Here is a 22,959-nt window from a genome sequence, read left to right as displayed (position 1 = left end):
AAGAAAAAGAATCAGCCAAGCTGGAAATTCCTGCTCACTTATTTTTCCTTCACTCCCATACAAGCATACACACAACACAAACAAATCATGCTCATTTTCTAATCAGCAATCCACCCACCGTAAGAGAATCATCATCCCATCCTGCTCTTACCACGTTTGTGAAAAGCAGGCCTCTTTGTACCAAGATAAAGGAGGTTTCTATTCTCACCAGAGATTGACTGTCTTTTGAAATGCATTTTGTGGTTCATTCAATTCATTTCCAGAATATGAAAAGAACAGTACATGGTAATTAAGAGCCATCACTGCACACAGCAATATCATCATAATGGCTGGGATTGTGGGCCCAATTTTCCCCGCAGGTTCACTTGCAGATGGCTCACTTTGATCTGTACGCCACACTGCAGTGCCTATGTTGAAGGCTGTCATAATTTGCTGCCACGTGTTTTACATTTCCAAGGACGACTTCTTCCTTTTCTAGCACCAAAGAAGACATGATTGAGGGGGATGAGTTGCCATGTGTTGCTTCCAAGCCACTTCATCTAGCCTGCCTAGTTACTTGCCTGGTGTAGACAGGTTCTCTCAGTCCAAGCGCAGAATTATTAACCACAAAACAACACTCAGTTCCCTCCAAAATAATGTCCTTTTTATGTTATACTTTGCCAACCTTTATTCTTTAATCTGCATGTATTATGAAATTGTTTTAAGGCAGCAGATTCTATTTTTAATTGATAATGTCACAGACTAAAAGAAATTAAACACTTTGTCCATGTTTGCACAGCTAGTATAAGTGTGAGGGAATTTGAGCTCAAACTTCTCTAAATTCAGGCAGTGCTCTCAGGAACCCCAAGAGAGACAGTGGAAACTTGTAGCTAAAATGACAGGAGCTGGAGTAAGTGTTCAAGTCCTACCTTTGCCATTTATTAGTTATGTCACCTTGACAATGTTGCAGACTCTCTTTGTAACTCAATTTCCACACCTTAAAAAATGGAGGATGTAATCTACCTCTCACTGCTACTCTAGGGATTGAGATTTCACAGATTTAATGTCTTTTAGTACCCTTAATGACTACTAAAGACAATATTAGTCCCTTTCCTACTTTTAGCATAATATAAAGCTGATCTAAGTTTGAAAGTGCAGTAGTACATTGAGCTGATTAGGATAATTTTGCTCTGCTGTTTCTTGTATTTCCACAGTTTATAATTTTCTATATTGATCATATGTGGCTTAAAACTCAGAAAAATGTATCTATAATATATACAAGTGCATGTACACATATACACATCTATCCACTCATTAATTTATTATTAAAATATAAGTATAGTAATCAAAGAGGTCCCAACTAATAATAAAAGAAAGGTGGGAAGGTGATACTTAGTTTAAGGGAAGCAAGCTCCTTGCTGTCCGTTTCCATTCAAAGTGAAAATCTCAAACCCTCCTCTGATTTGCATAGAGTTATGCTGACCTCACCACACAGGGGACAGGGTCCTTTCCACGCAAACTTGCCTCCTCACCCAGCAATACAAATACGGGCCCTGTGGTTTGCTCTTCCCGTGTTGCAGAAGAATCTTACTTTCCTTGAGAAGGACAGAGGTTGCCCCTTTTTTGTGTAGTTTCTCTCTCAGGAGACAGCCTGTGGGGTGCATGGAAGGTTGATGATGCTGGACTTGGATCAGGCGCATCATCCTGACACCTCCTGTGGGTTGCTCTAGAGCAGCAGCATCAGAGGGGCTGAGTTCTCACGGTAGCTCCTGCACCTTCCTGTGTGTCTAAGTTGTGCACTGCAATTCACCAGGCTGTACTTTCTTTTTCTATGAAAAGAGGATATTAGTAGCAACTTCATGCCATGGATTAAATGAGTTATTACAAGCATGAGCCCTATGTCAGCAGAGGCTGTTATAACATGATCATTATTTAATTAAGACTAGGGAGCCCAATTCAATGTTTCTTTTCAATATTAGCCTCAATTTATTTATTTATTTTGGTGAGGGGCATACCAGGGATTGAACTCGGGACCTGGTGCTTGTGAGGCAGGCGGCAAAACCACTGAGCTAACTCCCCGGCCCTAGCCTCAAATGTTTTGCAAAATCATAGCCTTCAACCTGCTTTCTCTCCTTGTTCATCAGAAGTTACATTTACCAATTATCCTCTGGAGACAAAATTCACTGTCACATTTCTTTAAGACCCTTGAAAGGCTTTTGTGAATGGTGTTCATTGAACCCTACTCTGCGCGTGCACTGGGGTCTGGACTGTGGCTAAGTTGTCACACTCAATCCTGACAAAAGTCACATAAGGTGGTTGTTAGCATGGGCAAGTTTTCAGAAGAAGCTGCGGCACCAGTTCTGGATAACTTGCCCAAGGCCAGATGCAGTAATAGCAGAGGCCCCCTTCCCAGAGCCTTATTTTCTTTGGAGTCACTCTGCCTCTTTATGGAAAGAAATCCAGAGGGAACTGCCATGCACCACCTGTCATTTCTCTAAATTTAGAGATGAAAATTAATTCTGAATAGGAGAAAGAAGAAAGCTCTACTCATCTGTGGTTCTCTTCCCTAAGCATTTCTGTGTCTTGAAGGGATGCAGCCAACATGTAGCAGAAAATGTAGCCGAAAATAGCCATTAGAGGTTCAGATCTTTTAAAAAGAATGTTTTGTATTTAATGAAGGAATAAATTCTTAGCATCAGTTCACAGATGGCTGTGTATTACATGCTTACTATGTGCAAAAGTGAAATGCACACTTTAGAAATATTAAGGTGCCAATGGATCTGAATGTGAGCTGGGTCCTGAAAGTTCAAGTCACCAGCCCAAGATTCTGTTTTATTGAGGAAATCCTTCTGCCTTTTAAGACTCAGTTTACCTCCATGCAAAATGAAATAGGTCATCGGGCACTTGCAACCTTGATGCTTTGTGGGTCAGCACTTATTCGTAATTTAATACCTTGTCTGTTTCTCCCCAGGCAGATGTAGTGGCAAAAAAACCCACCAACACGAAAGTATAGAGAGTACTTAAGGGAGGACTCAGAAACCAGTCAAAGAAAAGGGAAATCATTGTACTACAAACAGATGAAATAATTACTATAATTGAGGAATAGATAGCATTGTAATTTATCCAGGCCCTTAATTAATTAGTCTTCAGTTGGAATTTCTTGTTTGTTCCTCCAATCTTAAATCCCCATGATCAGGAGGAGGCAGGAAAACTGGTCTGTGCCAGAGCGCAGCAAAGTAGGGAGAGGGATGTTCCTCCCTCTCCTCATTCCAAATGTTAATTGGGTTCACACATTTGAAACACCCAAACTGAAATCCAGATGTGCCTGATAGCTCTCAACCCACTGCCTGATTTGCACAGGCTGTCTGGGCTATCTTCATTATCTCTCCCACCTCAGGATATGCTCTCCTCACCTCTCCTTTCTGCCTTGGTCCTTAGTCATGCCTGCTCCTCTGCTGCCCCTCCTATTGGACAGGAGCTTGGGAACAGTGATTTCTGGCTCATTTTGCAAATCATTTTAAAAATCATTCCTCTAGGAATGAATGAATAATGGCCAGAATCGTATGATACAGACAACCCAAATTGCATCATTTATTTATTCACTCACACATTTCTGTGTGCCACATACCTTTACAGATCCTTGATGAATTCCAGCTCAGTGCTAGGCACAAGAGAGCTCCCCATCAAGCAGATCTGACAAGCCACCCTCAGAGCAGCCTCAGGGGTGCTCCCCTGGACCAAGGTTTCTCCACCACAGTGCTGTTGATGTTTTGGGGTGGATCATCCATTGTTTTGGCAACTGTACTGTGCATCATTGCCTATTTCACACCATCATTGATCTTTGTTGACTAAATTCCAGTAGCACCCTGTCTCCCAGTCCTAACAGTTAATATACGTCTCTGGACTTTGCCAAATATCATCAGAGGAAAAGTCGCCCCAGGTGACAACAACTGTCCAAGGGCTACAGGTCGTGGAGTAGGGAATGACTTCACATCACCAGCTCTAGGTCAGAGCTTAGTGTTGTCCTGTGATCAGGAGCCAAGTGGCTGGAATCTGCTCTCCACTTTCGAGCTCTGTGACTCAGTTAACTTCTCTGTACCTCAGTTTTCTAATGTAGAAAATGTGGGATATAACAGTACCTGTCTCTGGAATTGTAAGGGTCACTGTGGTACACTGCAATTAGGTATCTGCATGCCTGTCTCTCCTCTAGTTAGTGATGGGCTGCAGGGCAAGAACCTTTGTTATCCCTTCCTTTATTACACTCAAAACTACTCAATCTTCAAGCTTACTTTAGTGCTAATAAAGAAATGTGAAGCGTTAGATTTTCCTGAGTTCAAATCTTGTTTTTCTGACCCATTATTGGACTAATTCACCTGCCATCTGGATGCCACATCTAATGGCTGAGAGATAACAGTGATAATGAACTATATTAATAACCATTCAGGGCTATTGAGAGGAATAAGGGACTCAACTGATAAGAAAGTCTTTACCACCAAGTATGGCACATAATATATTCCCTAGTAAATGTATGACTCAAAACATGCTGTGGGCCAGGTCAAAGGTGACTTCCATGTTCCGTGTTGCTTGGGATGGGGAGAGAACACTCTAGATTGTCTCCCTGTCCCAGTAAGAGAGCTCATGTCCAGAGACAGCATATACTCCTGTGGTCCAATAAGACATTCATAAGCCACCCACCCTGCACCACATAACACTCATGCACTAGTCCAAAGAGTGAGTCCAATGGCCACCTGTACCAGTTGTGGGTGTCCTCATTAGGCCCTGTGATGGGATCGTTGGGATTTCTTTTCTTTTTATGTATTTTATGTCAAAGAATTCAAATTGAAGTATAAGAATTAAACAACCCATGATTTCAACACAAGAAACCATAACACTTTTTATTCAAATATGGTAAATATCAAAACCACAAATGAAGCATACCATAAAAACCTTAAAAATATGTTAACAGCAAAATTAGCATTTATTTCTGTAACAATTATTAACTAAAATATTTATAACTATTTTCAAGGGTCACAAAAATAGATTGTGTTGTCTTTAGTGTTGCATAAAATTTGCATCTTAATCTTCTGGTCTCATCATTTCTTTCTACCTAATATATAACCATTCCAATCTCCAATACAAATAGTGATCTTTGGTTATCAAACCTAAGTATAACTATTGTTTTCAAGTGGCTTAATATTTGTAAATATTTTGCAAAGTAGTTACACAAAAAATATCAAACTCCTGGGATCTATCACCCACTCAAGAATTACAAGAAAATTCTAAAAGTTTAAAAAGAATAGCAGTTTGCTAAATACTAAATAATTTTTGAAACATTGAATTTTTATAAATTCTACTACTCTGCTATCCTGAATTATAGCTTATGGTTAGTACAGTGGAATATATTATTTTTAAAGTCAAATATGCAAACCAATTCTAAAATAAAACAATATTTTGATTTACATGCTTTACACAAAGTAATTTTCATACTAATGTTACAGATTTTCTGTAAAATAAGGCCTGATTGGATATACATAGTCATTGTCCAATATGGCTGCCATTAGCAAGTGATAGTGTTGGTGACAAGGGGCAGCTTGGATAAAAAGACTTTGAAGTATAAGGAAGCTCAATGGGACTCCCAGAAGAGAGGGTAGCACTAACAGGGGAAACACTATCGAGCTGCAACAGAAACTATAGTCTATAAATAAATACATGAACAATTCCACTGTACATCTTTATGGACACTAAAAGAGACAAAGCCCTAAAGTTATCATCACATTTTAACATAATGTTTTAACATTCAAAATCTTGATGATCCTATATTGGTAGTAAAGATTACTACCAAGTTCACTGTGATGCAAACCCTAATAATTTCATCAAGTAAAATATTAATGTTTTCCTTCACTGACACAAGGCTTCAGAGATCTTACTAGAATGCACTCTTGGATGTTTTTTAACATAGAAAAAGAAAATCTCTGATTTTTCTTGTTCCACAAAGAAGCTTCTTTTAAATTGGGTTTTAACATGAAGTGGTAGTTCATGAAAAAAAGACTTTAAAAATACCAATTCATAGTTGCTTTAAAAAAAAACTGTCTTAGGCATCAAACCAACAGAAATATTTACTCTTGAACTTTAGAAATATTTGGCATAAACTAACTTCCAATATTTCATTATTTAAATGCTAATAGAAACATTTAAATAACTCCACATACCAATTTAATGTTAAAGAGTCCTACTAGTACCACAAAACAGTAAAATGGATCATCTTTTTTTTTTTTTTGTACCAGGGATCAAACTCAGGCCCTTGCGGTTGCGCAGCAGGTGGCGAAACCACTGAGCTAAATACCCAGCCCTAAAATGGTTCATCTTTATAAAATAAATCTGAAGAGACTATTATCAACTTGTGGTATAGAAAAATATCTGAAATTAAACCAAAGTATTAAAAAACAATTATATTTGAAGTATTATTGTTCCACAGTATACATTTATCATATGCACCCGTAATTTCCTACTTCATTAACTATAATAATTATATGTGTGTATATTAAAGACAAAATTAGTAAATCTTGTACTTTCAAAAAACTCAATTATGTTCTTTAGTGTAAAATAAGTCAAAGGTATGGCAATGACTATAAAACAGTTACTCATAAAAGTTAGAGTGTTTCTAAGAAGAGAAGGAGAGTAATCAGGTCATTCAATATACAGGTAGAGAGTTATTTTCTCTTTAATATTGTCTTGGTATCATAAAGAAGGCCTATAACAAATAAGCATAAACTTAATGTTATCATGGAACTTATGTTTAGCCAATAGGAATAAGATAAACTGCAAGAGAATAAGTTCAAGCAACATCAGAAAGGACCTGCTTATTGTATTCAAATTCTTCTACACAGGTCCAAGCTGAAGAGATTGTGCTCCCTCTCCAAATGAAGTAAACTGGATTACCAGTTCCTTCACATCTTCTAGTGTAGTATAAAATTTCCCCAGCATAACGTTATTCTGGGACCCATTTGGAGTATCATGGGTAACTACTTTGTACACCAACAGTACATTCCCATCCTGACTGTTCATTGAATATAAATAATATTCTGGTGATGCCCATTTATTTTGGTTGCAATAATTACCCAAATGCATTACTGTAGAATTAGAATGATTGATTTTAAAGAATACAAAATAATTGCAGTAAGCTTTATTCCCAAAAAAGGGATAAATGCATCTTTCAGTTTCAGTGGGCTTGGGCTATGCTGCCCATTGAGATGAGCAGGAAGAATTGGTGACTTGCCTAAGGTTTGGGGTGGCTCTCTTTGTTGTTAGCATACACAATCAGGTTTTCAGAATTGAAGCTAATCCAACCACTAAGATGCTGTCACCAAGTATCTTTATTTACTGGTTTTTCCAGTGTTACCTCAATATTTGCTCCAAAAAATGCATTTTCCATTCATAACAGTCATAGCAGCCTCTGCATCTTCTTAGTTGAAAAAGTGAATGAAAGTATTTTTTACTTGTTCAACTGCACCAGGTTTGAATTTATTGAATTCTGCTTTGTTTCCTCTGTAGTTGAGATCATTAAATTTCTCACATAGACCTTTAATTCTTCGCATGGTTTCCTTGTCAAGCTCTTTCTTGGGATCAGCCTGGCTCACCTGAATGGTGTCGCCCCACAGCCTGAATGCTCCTGGGACTAATTTGCTCCTGACCATTGCAGCAGCTATGTGACAGTTACATTCAACAAAAGCAGAACCACGACTTTTGGTCTAATCAGTTGCACCAGGATTAAACAATGACATCTATAACTCCTGTAACTTTCTTCATTCCATCCCAGATTTCTTCTTTTCCTTTGGAATAGCACCAGTAAATAATGTGCAGTTATCCAAGCTCACCCACACACCAATAAACTTCTCTGGTCGAATCTCATAATTATTAAGAATTCTGGTGCCCAACTGGACTTCTTCCATTTGTAGTGTACATCTCAAAAGCATAACTATTTTCACCACTAAATTCCATCATATGCAAAAATTCATACATCTTCCCAGCTCTTTCCAGTACAGTAACCAATTTATCTTCATACATACTGCAAAAACTTCATATATGCTACAAAAACTTCACAGCCTGTAGGTGAAAGTGGACCTTCCCAACCTGGTGGAGGACCACCAAATTTTCTCTTTCCATTTTCTTTTTTATTTTTTCTCTTTCCATTTTCTTTTTTTATTTTTTCTCTTTCCATTTTCTTTTTTATTTTTTCTCTTTCCATTTTCTTTTTTATTTTTTCTCTTTCCATTTTCTTTTTTATTTTTTCTCTTTCCATTTTCTTTTTTATTTTTTCTCTTTCCATTTTCTTGAACCATGTTGTAACCAGTCTTTTCCAGCAAAGCAAGCAATGCTACTTCATTCTGAGTTTGAACTTCACTGCATCCATTTTTTTTTGCATTCATATTTTATTTATCTATGGCTATTGTTCCCCTTTGGGTCTTCAAAGATTGATCTTAAATCCCTGAGACTAATGACCACAAACCCCTGCCACCTTTCTGGGCTGGTGAGTTGGAGCAGGGGTTGCTACAGGGAAGAGGGGCTCGCATTAGCCCTTCCTCTGCTTGGCTCCCAGCAGAGGCCAGTCTGGGTGGCCTGGTGCAGTCAGGATTTTTGCTCACTTCTCCCAGTCATTGGTTCATTACACCTCAAAGCCTCATTGTTTCCCGTAAACTGAATTTCTTCAGCCCAAATCATGGGATTGTTTACACTCTCAGCACATGACTTCATCTGGCTAGAAACTCAAAATTGTTATCCTAAACTGTCAGTAGCAGCCCTGCTGTTCTTCCTTAAGCCCCATTACCAGGCACCACCATGTCCACCTTTATAGCCATCTTCTCCCTGCAACCCACTTTGCAGACACAAGAAATGCTCCTAGTGTCTCTGCATTCTCATGTCTTGACAGCTTTACACAATGCCCTCCCCTTCTCTGGCCAGAGTCTTTCCAGTCATCCTTGATGCAGCTGGTTTGTCACCTGTCCTGCAGGCAGTGTTCCCCAGGCAGAGGTACATGGCCTGTCCCGTGGCCTTCGCTTCTCACCCCACTCACCTTTGCTGCAGAGCTCTGTCCGGCTCTGATCTGTTCAGATGTCTGGTGGGTCTCCCAGGTCACCAGTTGAGTAGCCTGGCCAAGGCTCCCCTTTCCTTTGAAAGTGCAGTCTGGAAAGGGCTCCCTTCTTTCCACTCCAGGTTGTTCACAATCAGTGTTGTCCTTGCTGCTTTGCTAAGCATCAGGCTCCTTCCCCAGTTTCCACAAGTAAAACATCCATTCCAGCCCTCATATGGCTTCTAGCTTCACAGGGTCCTGGGGAGAAGCCCAGCCCAGCCTGCAAGACACAGCTGTCACCTCCACATTGGCTTTCCCTTTTCTTTCTTCACCTCATTTCCTCAGCAGATAAATCCTGTTCTTTCACAGAGAGCAGCTTCATCAACGTCTCCGAAACCTAGTTTGTCTCCATTTTATTTCACGTGTGTTCTCAGTGCCTCCTACCAGATCTGACCAAAAGCAAATATTTACTGAGTACCTGAATGAATTGATTGGCAAGGTGGTACATGTGGAAATGATCATCACCTAAAAAGAAACTACATTGGTTATACTGTATCAATTTTACTGTTTTCATGACAAAAGTTAGTACAAGAAGCTAAGGGCCCAACTGGGCCACCTTGGGTTCCACTACAGGTTCCTCACTATGCTGAAGGAGGCATTTGGTCAGGCACTCTGATGATGACAGAAAAATCTAGAGAGAGAAGAAAAACTGGACCCACAGAATGATAGACTTCATGGAAATGAATGTGCTAATTTCAGGAACAAGAAAGCATAAATTTGTTTTCTCCTTTGAGTCTTGCTAAAGATGAGATGAGAAAGACCAGCCAATTTAGTGGGGGAAGCCACAGCATACTACAGAGGAGCAAAGGAGTGGGGAGCCATTTTGCCTGATATCAAATGTGTCTTTACAAGTGAGCTAACCTACCTGTGCCTCATTTTTGTCTTAGAAAAAGAATCTTGGAAAACTATGTTCTCTATCATCCTTGAAGTCTTCAGTAGAGAGCTAAGTGAGGACGAAAGTCAGACAAAGAAACTTTATTAGTGTAGACATCTGTAACACACTTTATGTGGGCTATGCTATCTGTGGAAGGCTGGGCTGGGTTATGCATGAGACACAAGGAAGACTGAATTCTCCAGTCTAAGGCTTAGGCTAAAATGAGAGGAAGCAACAAAGAACAAAGAGGAGACATCTGGAGGCTTGAGATTCAAAAACAACATTAATCCTAGGGGAAAGAAGAAGAGATCTCTTCAGAGAGATCTGAGCTCATAACTTTGTTTGGTCCAGCAAACTGAGCCATGGCACCAGAGTGGTGTTGGGATAATTTATGTCTCTAAACTATTTGATTCTGCAGCCACAGATAATAAAATATCAGTCTCTATCTGTCTGCCTGTCTCTCTCTCACTCTCTCTCCCTCCCTTTCTCCCTCTCTGCCTCCCTCTTTGCCTCCCTCGACTTCCTTTCCTCCCTCCCTCCCAATCTAACACCAAGAAAGGGAGCTTAATGAGGTGCCCAATCACTGTCCAACGGAAGGTCTCACTATACCTTTGGTCTTCACAGGCTTTCAGGCTATGGCTGTCATTAGCCAGCCAGTCCTATGTGGCCAATTGGGTATAGCTGGAGTGAAGAGATCATGGTATAGTACAGCTTCTCATAACAGAAGCCTTAGATCCAGCATGCACCTTTGGTACCTTAGGTACAGGTGCCTAACACAGAAAAAAAGAGCAAATTATGTCCCTTCTAACATTTGCCAGAAAATTGTTGAAAAAAAAAATTTGACTATATAACTGTGAAGTGCCTGTGCCCTCTAGAGCTGTAAAGTGCAGTGTCTCTGATTTTATAGGAAATTATATTACACCTTATGGTACAGAGAGTGATAGCTTGGTAGCAGTCAGCCCTTACCCTGTCTCAGCACATCTCAACTCACCTGAGAAGTACCAGGTTTTGTTGCCATGGAGACTAGAGTCAGGTTTAAAGGTGCAGTCACTGCCATTCAGAGAGTCCTGACTTTGACACTTACTATGTTTAGCAATGACATGGAAAATTGCTTAAATGTTCTCAAATTCAGTTTTCTGTTCTGTAAAACAGCAATCAGAACAGTACATACCTCACAGGCATTATTGTGAGGATGAAGTGAAACAATGGCTAAGACCTGCACGTGGCAGGTGCTCTATGAATGGCACTGTGTGAGTGCTCATGGTGCTGATAGGGGAAAGGGCAATGTCATCCTGGAGCCCCAGACCTATCCATCTAACACTGGGTTCTGAACTGTTTGTCTTTGCTTAAAGCTTGTAGCTCCACATCCTTTCAGAGCAGCATGAGTTAGCAGCTGTGACTTCTTCGTACCCAGGAGGCCCCATCTTCGTCCACTCACACGACTTCTCCATCCTTCCCTTGTGGCACTAACTTAGGCTCGTTGTTTTCTTGTTATCCCTGTTTTCTCTTGTGCCTCATCATGGGCACATGCAATCCTCCACAGAGAAGTTGGCTTGGCTCAAGTGCCAGCTGCCCTTAATTGAGTACTTCCCATTGGTCAGGCTCTGCTTAATAATCATATTTCATCCTAAAACAACCTTTTATTGGTTTAATAGTTTTATAGAACAGTATTTGGAATGATTGAGGAGTTTAAGAGTAGCTTCCTAAATCACTCTGCTGGCAAATACTTGAGCAAACGTTTGCATTAGATTCTCTGAACTCACTGACCACTGCCATTCTTTGTTCCCAACCTTTGGAAAGCAACTCTGGAAAATGAATACCCCCTCAAAGGCACATGTGTTGAAGGTGTAGCCCCAGCCTGTGGTAAATGGGGCCAGTGGAAAAAAGGTCATTGAGACCTCTCTCTACTCCTCTCTCCCTCTCTCTCTCTCCCTCCCTCCCTCTCTCCCCCTCTCTCCCTCAGTCTCTGTCTCTGTCTCTGTCTCTGTCTCTCTCCTTCTTGGCTACCATGTGTAAAAAGGCATCCTTTGCTACACATCCCTGCCATGATATATCATACTACCACAGGCCCAAAGCAGCAGGGACATGTTACCATCAACTGAAATCTCTGAAACTATGTGCCAAAATAAACCTTTATTCCTTCAAGTTGTTTATCTCAGGTATTTTGCTACAGTAATGGAATGCTGACTAATAATGATGATGATGATTATGACAATGACTACAATAATAATAAGCCAAGTCCTATCTATATCTAGCTCTCCAGTGCTCAGCATTGAACTTGGCACAAAGTAAATGTTTAGTCACTTTTTGCTGAATAAGTGAATGAGCAGATGAACAAATAAATTCAAACCACCCTTGAAACTTGCTTTTGTTTGTTATTTATAGCCTTTCTCATCACACCTTTACTTATACAGTATCAGGAAATTTGGAGCGCGTTTACAATGTATAGCATCTTCAATTTCAGTATGTATCTGTTCCAGTGCAATTCAGGTTGACATTTACTTCATCCTTAGGGTGGAGAAGAAAAGAAAACCAAGCTAAATAAAAATACTATAGCCACATCAGGAGGTTTATTTTTAAGTTGCTGTGCTTGTTTATGCCTTGCATTTACCATAAATTAAATCAAGTGAAGCCTCCAGATTCAGAATTTTCTGTTCTATTGTTGTTGTGTCCCCAAATGGGAATTATAAAACAAAGTGAAGAAAAGAGAGGGCAGATCTGCAATTTGATGTTCTATTTTCAACAACTTCAGCAGTATTAAATGATAATTAAACAATATCACAAGAGCACAAATCTGAGGATCACAAGTCTTGGGTTCTATGTTACAGTGTCACCAACCAGCAGGGAACATAAAGTGCTCCCCTCGGCTCTTGGCTCCTTAGTCTGTCGAAGGACAGGTTAGAGTAATCCAGAAAATTTCTAAATCCCTGACATCCTCTAAATCTCTGCCTTTTCTTTTCTCAATGCCTTCTTGAAGCTGGAATCACTGGGATGTGGCAGCCCAAAAGGCAACCCCAGGGGCCAATAATAATGCTACCCTCGTTTCTGCTCCAGTCACTGTGAGCAGCCTTAGAAAAAAAACCTTTCTGGACCCTTTGATCTGGTAAAACAAACAACCTGCTTTATTAAAAAATAAAAATAGCTACCATTTATGGAGCCCTTCTTTGTTGTCAGGCACTATGCTAAGTGCCTTTTATGCATTACTTCATTTAATCTTCATAACCACCCCATGAGGTAAGGTCTGTTTCATTGCCATATGGGAGAAATTTTCATATGGGGAAATTAAGAATTGAAGGCATTAAAATAAGAATGAAAAAGAGCAAGCTCCTGCCCAGGCCTCTCAGAATCTGCATTTGCCCAAAATTCTCAGATTTCTTTGCAAAGTACTGGCAGAAAAGTTTTGCTATAAAGAGCCTTTCAGTTCTTTCTAATTCTTCCTAAAATGCTTCTATCACTACAATAGATTCTGAGAATATCAGGTTCTTTATATCCCATTTATTCACTATTAAGAGAAAAATAAGTTTAAATAAAATGAAAATAATTCTATTGTTCTAGGGCATGTGCTTTTAGGAAGAATTGCATCTAGTCCCTTAGACTGCCACTTACTAGTCATATAACCTTGAAAAATATGTTTCATTCAACTTTTCTTCACTGATCACAGTCCACCCTCATCTGTGTTTAGTGCCAAATCCCATGTGCTGTTCTTTCCTCTATACACATACACAGATTTAATGTCATTTCCATCTTAACCAAGCACTTATTATGCATTGTGGCTGTAACTTTAGAGTTTGAGGTGTGACAGCAAAACTGAATTTCTTTTTCCTTTTTCACAATTTCATGGATAGAAGATTTGTTCCTACCATAAATCTTAGCAAACTCAGCATATGAATATTTTTTGCCTCAGTAAGTTGAGAACTTTTACCTTTTCACTTAAAGGAAGCCCTTTACAGCTTCTCTTTGGCATATCAGAATTGCCAGCATCACTACTCTTGTGCTTTTGGTCCATTATTAAGTAAAATAAGAGCTGCTAGAAGGCACGCACTGTGCTACTGCAGCAGAGCTATAACTGAGAGGATTCCTAAGTGACCAAAGGGCAAGTGGCATACACAGCATACAGCATAGATTTGCTGGAGAGAGGGATGAGTTACGTGAGCTTGGGGAGCAGATCAGTACAAGAGTTCATTAGACTACTAATTAAGGTGTGGCATGCCAAACTTGCGGATTATTTGTCTCTAGAATTTTCTCCTTAGTGTTTTTAGACCACAGTTGACTGTGGGTAATTGGCGTTGGCATGTGAAACCATGGGTAAGCAGGTATTACTTTCTTCATTGGTAACTTGAGGATTAGCATCTGTTTTTCCCATTTCATTTGTCTCATGCCCCCATATTCATTTACAGTAGTCTGGAACCTTGTAGCTGATCTATAAGTAGTAGTCACAGAGTCACTTTCCTTTGCTTCCCATCCATACAGGAGACTCCATGTTGTGTATCATGATAGGTAAGAGCACATCCCTCCTCCCATGCTAGTCATGTGTCTTGAATCTCTAATTTGGATTGTGAATGTCAGATAATTTAGCTGGCATGAAGTCATAGTGCTTTTGTGAATGCATGTCCCAATTAACAAATCAGCTGTCTCAAAGTCCTGGAAGATAAGACACAGTTTCTGCCTTGCTGCATCTGTTCAGGGGCCACAACAGTGAGGAACAATTTCTAGCAGAGTCAGAGCCTTGGGTGAGCAAAGAAAAGGGCAGAATGAATGGCAGAGGGTGGCATACTCAGACACATTTACTGGCACCTCATGCAGTCCTTGATCTCTCAGCCAGGGTACAGAGGGAGGTTCACAATCGTGTCTATTTCTCTATGCACCCAGCAGGAGGAAGGAGTAATGGAGAGGCTGCTTGGTAGCCACAGAGGCCTGTTTCCATACTGACTCCACTAGCTGTGAGGCCTTGGGCTGGTTACTAAAGCTTTCTGTATCTCAGTTGCCTCAGTAGAAGCACAGAGCTAATCACTCTGATTGTGGGGAATGTTGTGAGGCTGAAGTGAGAACCAAGATGTAAACATGCCAGGCAGGATATCTGAGATATTAATGTCAAAATACCAGTCTGTGGGGACACAGGAACTATTTGTGCCTCTTTTCACTCTTTATCTGCAAAGAAGAAGAAATGGACTTAATTTTAGGTCCTGTTTCCTCCATTTCCCATTGTGTATTCTTGGACAGTTATGCTACATATTTAATGTCTTTGCATCTTAGTTCCTCTACTGTAAAATTGGGGTAAGAATAGCTTCCTTGTCAGTACTTTGTGAGGACTAAGGGAACGGAACCAAAGCACCTGGCCCATGGGGAGGTAGAGGACACATACTCATCTGAATGATCTCAGCTGTTGACATTCATGGAAATTAAACTCAACCCCTTAATTCCTCTGCACAGCCTCCTGTAATCCTACTCTTTTGCTGGGTCTCCCTTGCCTTCTAAAATCTTTGTCCCTTGCAGTGCTGGCATCTAGAAGCTCTTCTTTCTCTGTACTGCATCCTTCCATGGCCTCACTGAATCTCAATTTTAAATGACATCTACAGCTGATGACTGTCAAATTCAAGTCTCTAGCCCAGACCTCTCCCTTCAATTCTGCATTCATAAATCTAACCACTTATGCAATATCCCCCTTAAAATCACAAAATCATCTTGGATTTTACATATCCCAAATTATACCTACTTTACCACCAAACCTGCTTTGCTCCCTTCTCAGTGTCTCTGGTCAAAGTCATAGCACCCATGCTTGTCTGACCTCTTTTGCTCACATCCCATATCCAGTCATCAACAAATTCTACTGGTTTGGCCAATAACATATATCTAGAATTCGACCACAACTCACAACCCTAGTTTAAGCCAGAATCACCTGTTTCAGATCTTGATTCCCTATAACTTATCTACAAACCCTTCACTGCTGGTCCCTCTCCCATTTGAAACTCTCAATACCAACTCATATATGACCTACAACATCTTAGATACACCAGCCCCCTGCCTCCCAGATACCCTCTGCCTTCTGAGATTTTTTTTCTACAGTCACTCTCTAGGCATTCTGGATTTGCTGCTCTATCTTGATCATGCCGTCTCCCCCTCACTTGGGGCTTTTAATTTATTCTTGCTCTTCCTACAATGCTCTTTCCCTAATTATCTGCATATTTGGTCCCAGGTATTATTCCAATTTTTACTCAGATGTCACCAATTAAGAAACATCAGTGACCACCTCATGTAAAATATCATTACCATGTCTTCTTATATGTGTGACCCTCTTCTATAGCTTTTCCTTCCATCTAACATATTCTGTTCTTTCTCTTATTACCTTCTCAATAGATAAGACTTGGTACCTAGCATTGAAAACCTGGTAGGTATTCAGTAAATAGTTATTTAATAAATTAATAAACATCTAATTCTATTTTACTCATTGTATGAACACTTGTGGCATATACTACTGAATCCTACTTTGGTTGTATACTATTATGGCAAGTATAATAAGAAATATATGTAAATGAATAAATATATATACATATATATGAATAAATAATATATATATATGATACACAGGTTAATAGGCCTTTTAAGAAGTATTACCTCCTTTAAGCCTCATAAAGATTCAGTTAGGGAAAGAAATAGCTACTCATATTTACAGTTGATGAAACAAGCTTACAAATGTTAAGTAACTTGTGGGAAATAATTTATAGAGTAGCAAAAAATTCAGGATTTGAACTCAGGTCTTATTTCTGCTGACTGAAAATTATTTTCAATGAAGTTTAGGTACTTTATGGATTTGCCTTGCTGCTGAATTAATTAAGTTTCATTTTCCCTTTTTGGAAAAAGGCTCATTTTGGTACATTACTTTTGCATCTCATTTTGCCTAACACAGAGGAAAAACAAAATGGAACTCATGCAATAATTATGGACTGAAGACTAATTTAATACAGGAATTAAGATTGTGGAAAATGTCAATGTACAATAGGGTAGGGATGAAAAAGTAGAAAGAAAATATGAGACTGATTGAGAAAGTGGAACTTTCACATCTGTTGAGCCTCCATTATGTACCAAGCACTAACTCAAGTAACTCAAGTGCTCATGAAATTACACTAGTCCTAAATTATACCTATTATTAACCCTATCTTAGCTAAGAAATGCAGGCTCACAAAACTCAAGTAACCTATGAAATGTCACACATATATCTGTCACAAACCAAGGAAGTCCAAGACAGTAATTATTTATTGATGCTTAATTCATATTATCTCACTTAATTTTCACACAAACTGCACAGTAGGTAAGATTAGTCTTATTTTGCATATAAGAAAACTGAAACTCAGAGAGATCAAAAGCTTAATTACAAATAGGAAATTGCTGAATAGTAGTTCAATTGCAGATACAGAAGATCATAAAGTTTATGTTCTCAAAACATCATGCAGCCTGTCAGTCTCTTCAAAGAGTTCCTGGTACCAGTGGAGAAGAGGAAATGCCACGTAATACTCTGTTGGCCATTTCTCTCAGTTCTTAACTATAGATTAAGGAATTTTTTCGTACATTATATCAAGAGCAGGGAGTGTCTGTCACTAGTTTTGTGTTTATTTTGTGCTTCCCCTTCAGATGAGTTAAATTTTAAATTAGAGTTCCATCAGGTTTTTAATTATATTGCACAGAAAAGAAGCCTCCATTTCTTGCCAAAAGGCCCCTAAAAAATCTCATTATGATCTTTCTTTACCTTGAAATGCTCCCCTTTTTCCTTAATAGTAGTTTCAATGTGTGAAAATCAAAATGCAATCAGGGTCCCTGTTGAGAGGGTGAAGTGTTAGAGGTGCCTCCAGACTATTATCAATGCATGGAAAAAACTAGAGTGCTTCAACAGGTGGCATGTGAAGCTCCCAATATGCAATCTGGTTTAAATTAATGATGGAATTATGAAACTATGAATGTAATGTTGTAAACAGGTATAGTTTAAAATGTTACCATGTTCAAAAGCTAGCAAGTCATCCTGCTTAGGTGCATTGCTGCTGGCAGAAGACAAAAGTCTCCTGGGTCAGAGACAAAGGCCTTTATTACTCCCTGCACATCAAGCAGCACAACCATCAGCCTATATGAAAGAGTTTTCCTGGCTGCAAATTTTCAGAGCTAAATAGTACAGATGAGTTCAGATGGATGTCTCTATGTGTAGTAAGTTATGTTATAAGAGAGGAGCAGCCTTGAGCTTAGGGAACCAGCATCTTTTACTATAGACAGTAGATAGGCCTGCTTTTTCTACAGATAGAAACATGCTGTCTCTCCTCTAAGGCCATTTTCTATACACATCTTTACAAAAGGCAGTCGATAATGATAACAAAGAGCAGTTATAGCTTCTCTTAAAAGCTATGCAGAAAAAGGCAGAACTATAGAAAATTGTTTCCCAACATATAACAGCAACTATTTACTATTATCATTATCACCATTACCATCATCATCATTATTAATATTACTATTTCTCCAAAAAATTTCTTGGTGTGATGAAAAATATAGGTAACTTGTACTGAGAGTCTTCTACATACCAGGAACTACGATCATTATTATCCTTTTACATGACCTTACTTTAATACTTATAATTTTCAAGGCAGATATTATTTCAAAAGTTAGACTCAAAGGTATTGAAGTAACTTTCAGAGTTCAAACTGCTACTAAGTGATGGAATATATTAGTCTGCCTGGGCTTCATTAAAACATACCACAGATCGGGGGGCTTCAGTGACACAAATATATTTTCTTCCAGTATAGAAGTTAAAAGACCAAGATCAGTGCATTAGCAAATTGGGTTTCTTGTAGGGCCTCTCCCCTTGGCTTACAGATGACTGATTCTTGCTGCATGTTCATGCTGTCACCTCTTTGTACGTGCATGTGTCTGTTGACAGTGTTTTTCTCAATTTCGTTGTGTTTTTTTTGGTAAGGAAATCAGTCACATTGGATTAGACATCATTTAATTGAATCACCTCTTTGAAGCTATTTTCTCCAAAAGCAATTGTATTCTGAGTTACTGGAGTTTAGAAATTCACATATATTTTTAGAGGGCAGAATCGTAACATGGATTTAGGATTCATGTGCAGGATTTCTTAACACAAACTCAGAACTAATGTACTTTCTGTCTGTCTGCCTGCCTGCCTGTTTCCCTCCCTCTTTTATGGTGTCCGACACATTTTTTTCATGGCACTTATCATGAATTATTACTATATATTTATTTGTGTGGATATTCATTCAGTGTATCTCTCCCCTTTTGTATGTTCCATCACTGTATACCCATTTATTCAACTACTGACTTTTGTTGAATAAATAAATACCTCAGAGAAATTCTCATTAAAACAAGAAACTTTAGTCACTCTACCTTAAAAAATAATTGCTTTTACTAGTTCTTGGTGAAATAGAATGGGCATAAGCTTAATAGGGGAGTTGGATGAGAGATGCCAATGTTGTGAGCGGGGCAGTGTGCTTCACAGTGTGACTTGTACCAATCCACTCTGAAGGCCATTCTCCTAGCTAAATGGTGATTTTCAACAATCTTTCTACTGAGGATGCCTCAATTCTGTCAGTCTCAATGGATATCTGAATTACATAATGGGTATCTGCAGTCAGAAATGTCATATAAGGGACCAACATGATAGGAACAGAAGGAAGGCCAAAGATCAGTGAATACACCTCAAGAAACAAAGATGTTGGTACAGATACAGAAACAAGAAAGGTTCCTAATGTGTTCTCCATCTGATTGGAAACTAGATATGATTATGCCAACCACCAAACATACTACATCCTATCAGAGGATTGTAGTTAGGGAGAGAAGAACATCTAGGCACTGAGTGAAAACTGAAAATGTAGAATCTAGATATAACAATGGGAAGTGTTTAAAATTTTTTATCTAACCTGTCTTAATTATTTTTATAAGAAAACATAAACATATATAACTCCCTCTGGCAAAATATTAGTAAAACTATTAAATATGAGCACCCTTTTCCATGTGCCTCATTATTTAGTCATTGACACATAATCATAGCTAATATGTACTGAGAATTTACTGTATTCCAGGCCTTTTTCTAAGCACTTTATATTTATTAATTTATTTACATTCACAATAATTCCAAGACATAGTTTACTATTATTTTCCCATATAACAAGACGAAGAAGTAAGTTGCTACAAGTCATGTACCAGTTCATTATTGGTAAAACCAAAACTAAAACCAGACAGTCTGAATGTAAGGTGACATTTTGCTGTATTGCCACATAAGTGGCCATAAGTGTGAGTATAACCTACATTCATTAGTTATAAAAGTCTACCCATAACATACTTAGGATGTTTTTATAGGCTCAACTTCAAGAAAGATTTAGTCCTCAATGAAAAAGTGTGACTGGAAATAAGGGAAGTCAGAATAAGAAAGAAATATATACAAAAAGACTAAACAAAGGGGCAACTAGAAATATAAAACTGGGCCCACCAGGATGTAGCAAATCAGACCCGAATGAGCAACATCTGGAACTGGAATGGCCTTGGTTATTCGGGGCGGGACTTGGCAGTGAGGAGCTCATAAGCCGGCAGTAGTAACTGTAAACAAGTGAAAAGCTCACTTTGGCCTACGTTGTCAGTCTGGCTTGGAGTACAATGCTTTTCTGAGGACCTCTCCAAAGGAAAATGCTAATTTGGTCAAGCAGGGCATAACTGCAACCAAAATGAGGCTCTATTCCCAGCCCCAAAGTGAAAGTTAAGAACTGAGCCAGAAGCCAGCCATAGGACTGAGGGTAGCTATGTGAGCTTAGGGTTTCCCTCACAAGCAGTTCCAGAACACCCAGAGAAATTCTAGATCATACCTTTCTATCCCATCTCACCAACCCCCAGGTAATCTGCCACATCCAGACGGCCTCAAGAACTCTCTGGGTGAGATTGAGACTATTTATCTCAGAAGAATCCAACAGAAAAGGCACTGGACAGATAGATAATAAGCATGATTCACCCACCTCGAAAAGTGTCTGCTTCTGAGTTCCTTTCCTGCCAGCTTCTGCCTGATCCACTCAACCAGCATCTGCCCAGGCATAGCCCACTGGTTTCCTTGGAGGCTTCATAGTTGTGGCATAAGGTTGTGAGCTTAGACAGGGACATAAGCATCCATATCCAGCATCAAATTGCCAACAAATAACTTCCTGAGGGTCTATTTATCTTCTGTTTCAGCCCAGCAGGACCAGGGTCCATAAATCCTAGTTGGAATTCAGGTCCATTTGCTAGGTCAGGGTTGTGTTGCATATAAATAGTGAAGCAAAGCATCATTGTGCTCCCTTCTGCAAAGTCCATTTGCCTATTGTAGTGAAACAGGCATGCTCAGCAAGCAGCAAATCCTGAGGTGGGTGGGCTAGGAAGCCATAAACCTCTGCAGTGGATATGAACCTTGGAGACTGGAGACAAATGAACTTATTCTGAGCAGGCCTGGCACTTCTTTTACAGACTCTGCAAGGTTTTCCATGTAAAGCAAAAGCTAAATTTTGCTAGAGGCAAATCTAGTGCTAGCATTTGACTTGGCATTCTATTACGAGTGTGTTTAAGGATCTGCTATATATGTGGAGCATTCTGGAGCTTTATGGCCCAGCACAAATATAGGCAGCATGAGGCAGCAAAAATCAGGAGACTCTTAGATTTAAATCCCAGTCTTGCCCCTTACCATGGGAATTTAGGCAAATAGTTTAACCTTCTGTTTTCTTATATGCAAAAAGACCTACTGAAGTAGACTTTATCATCTTGGATAAAACAAGATGAATCAGTTTCTAACATATATCAGGCACTCGATGATTTAGAGCATGTTTAAACTTAGAAATGCTTGCAAAGAAATGTCAATAAGGCTTGGCCTTATAGTTTACCATGAGCATTTTAAAGGAGGAGTTTGGTATCAGACCACACCAGTGATGAATTTTGGTTCTTCCATTTATTGGTCAGGTAATCTTGGGTACATTATTTATCTTTCAGTGACTGGGAATAATAATAATGTTCACCTCATAAAGTTATTAGTATGACTAAAATAATGGTGCTCTTAAAACACAAAGCATAGTATATTTTTCATAGTAAGACCTTTAACAAGTGTGAGATATTATACCTTGAATGGGTAGCCAACGATTTAAACTCAGTTTAATGAGACATATTCTAACCAGACTGTCCCATGTACATGTAATATATAGTCATATATTTATTATTGGGGGGAAGTAACATTAAAGTAATCTTTAGTAGAATTGTTAATCCAATTGAGTGGAACCTAGTTTATTGGCTCTTTATTAGGTATGTGGGTGCTGCATGCTGTGATGGATACAAAGATGAATAAGGAATGAGATAAAATTTATGTACCAAGCATTAGGGTAAGGATTCTCAAATGGATCATCTTATTTACTCTTTTTATTTAGCTAATATTGATTTTGTCCATTGTGGAAAGTTTCAAAGATTAGAAAAATGAAAAACAAAAAATTAAAATCCCCATCATTGGGTTATTTTAGAAATTTGCTGATATTAGAAATTTGCTGAGGTTTCCCTCCAGTCTTTTTTCTGGGTAAAGTGCATGATATGGTTCAGCCTTGATTCCTATATCTGTAAAATAAAAATAATATACCCATCATCTGCTAGTGGTTAGACAACAAATGAGGTCCTGAAATAGTCAATATTCAAGCTCACAGACAAAATATCTGATGTCTGCAACTTAAAGGATGAAAGGTTTTATTTGGCTCATGGTTTGGGAGAGTTCTGTCCATGGTTAGCTAGCTCCAAGTCAGAAACAGCCTGGTAAAAGGGCATGCTGGAGGAAAGCTGCTCAACCTGTGACAGCTAAGAACCAGAGCAAAGGGAGCAGCCAGGGACAGAGAGATACCCACTAAAGGCACACCACCAATGACAAACCATTTTCAACCAGATCCCACCTCCTAACAATAGGTTTAGCTATAATTTGTTAATAAATAAATTCATT

At 39.0% G+C, this 22,959-nt stretch overlaps 1 protein-coding gene and 1 pseudogene across 17 annotated transcripts in view; one reads left to right on the top strand and one right to left on the bottom strand.

The window, feature by feature from the left end:
- Window positions 1–22,959, top strand: part of Tenm4 (teneurin transmembrane protein 4) — a 2,854,999-nt gene that overhangs the window by 1,704,912 nt on the left and 1,127,128 nt on the right. The gene's annotated exons all lie outside the window — the stretch shown is intronic.
- On the bottom strand, window positions 6,849–8,348 carry LOC101697111 (putative RNA-binding protein 46 pseudogene; annotated as a pseudogene).

The sequence above is a fragment of the Heterocephalus glaber genome, unplaced genomic scaffold (genome assembly GCF_053883595.1).
Source record: "Heterocephalus glaber isolate CG9 unplaced genomic scaffold, H.glaber_assembly_v1.0 deba00001428, whole genome shotgun sequence".
Classification (NCBI taxonomy): domain Eukaryota; kingdom Metazoa; phylum Chordata; class Mammalia; order Rodentia; family Bathyergidae; genus Heterocephalus; species Heterocephalus glaber.
The sequence above is the reverse complement of the archived record's forward strand: the minus strand, read 5'-3'. Positions and strand labels throughout refer to the sequence as shown.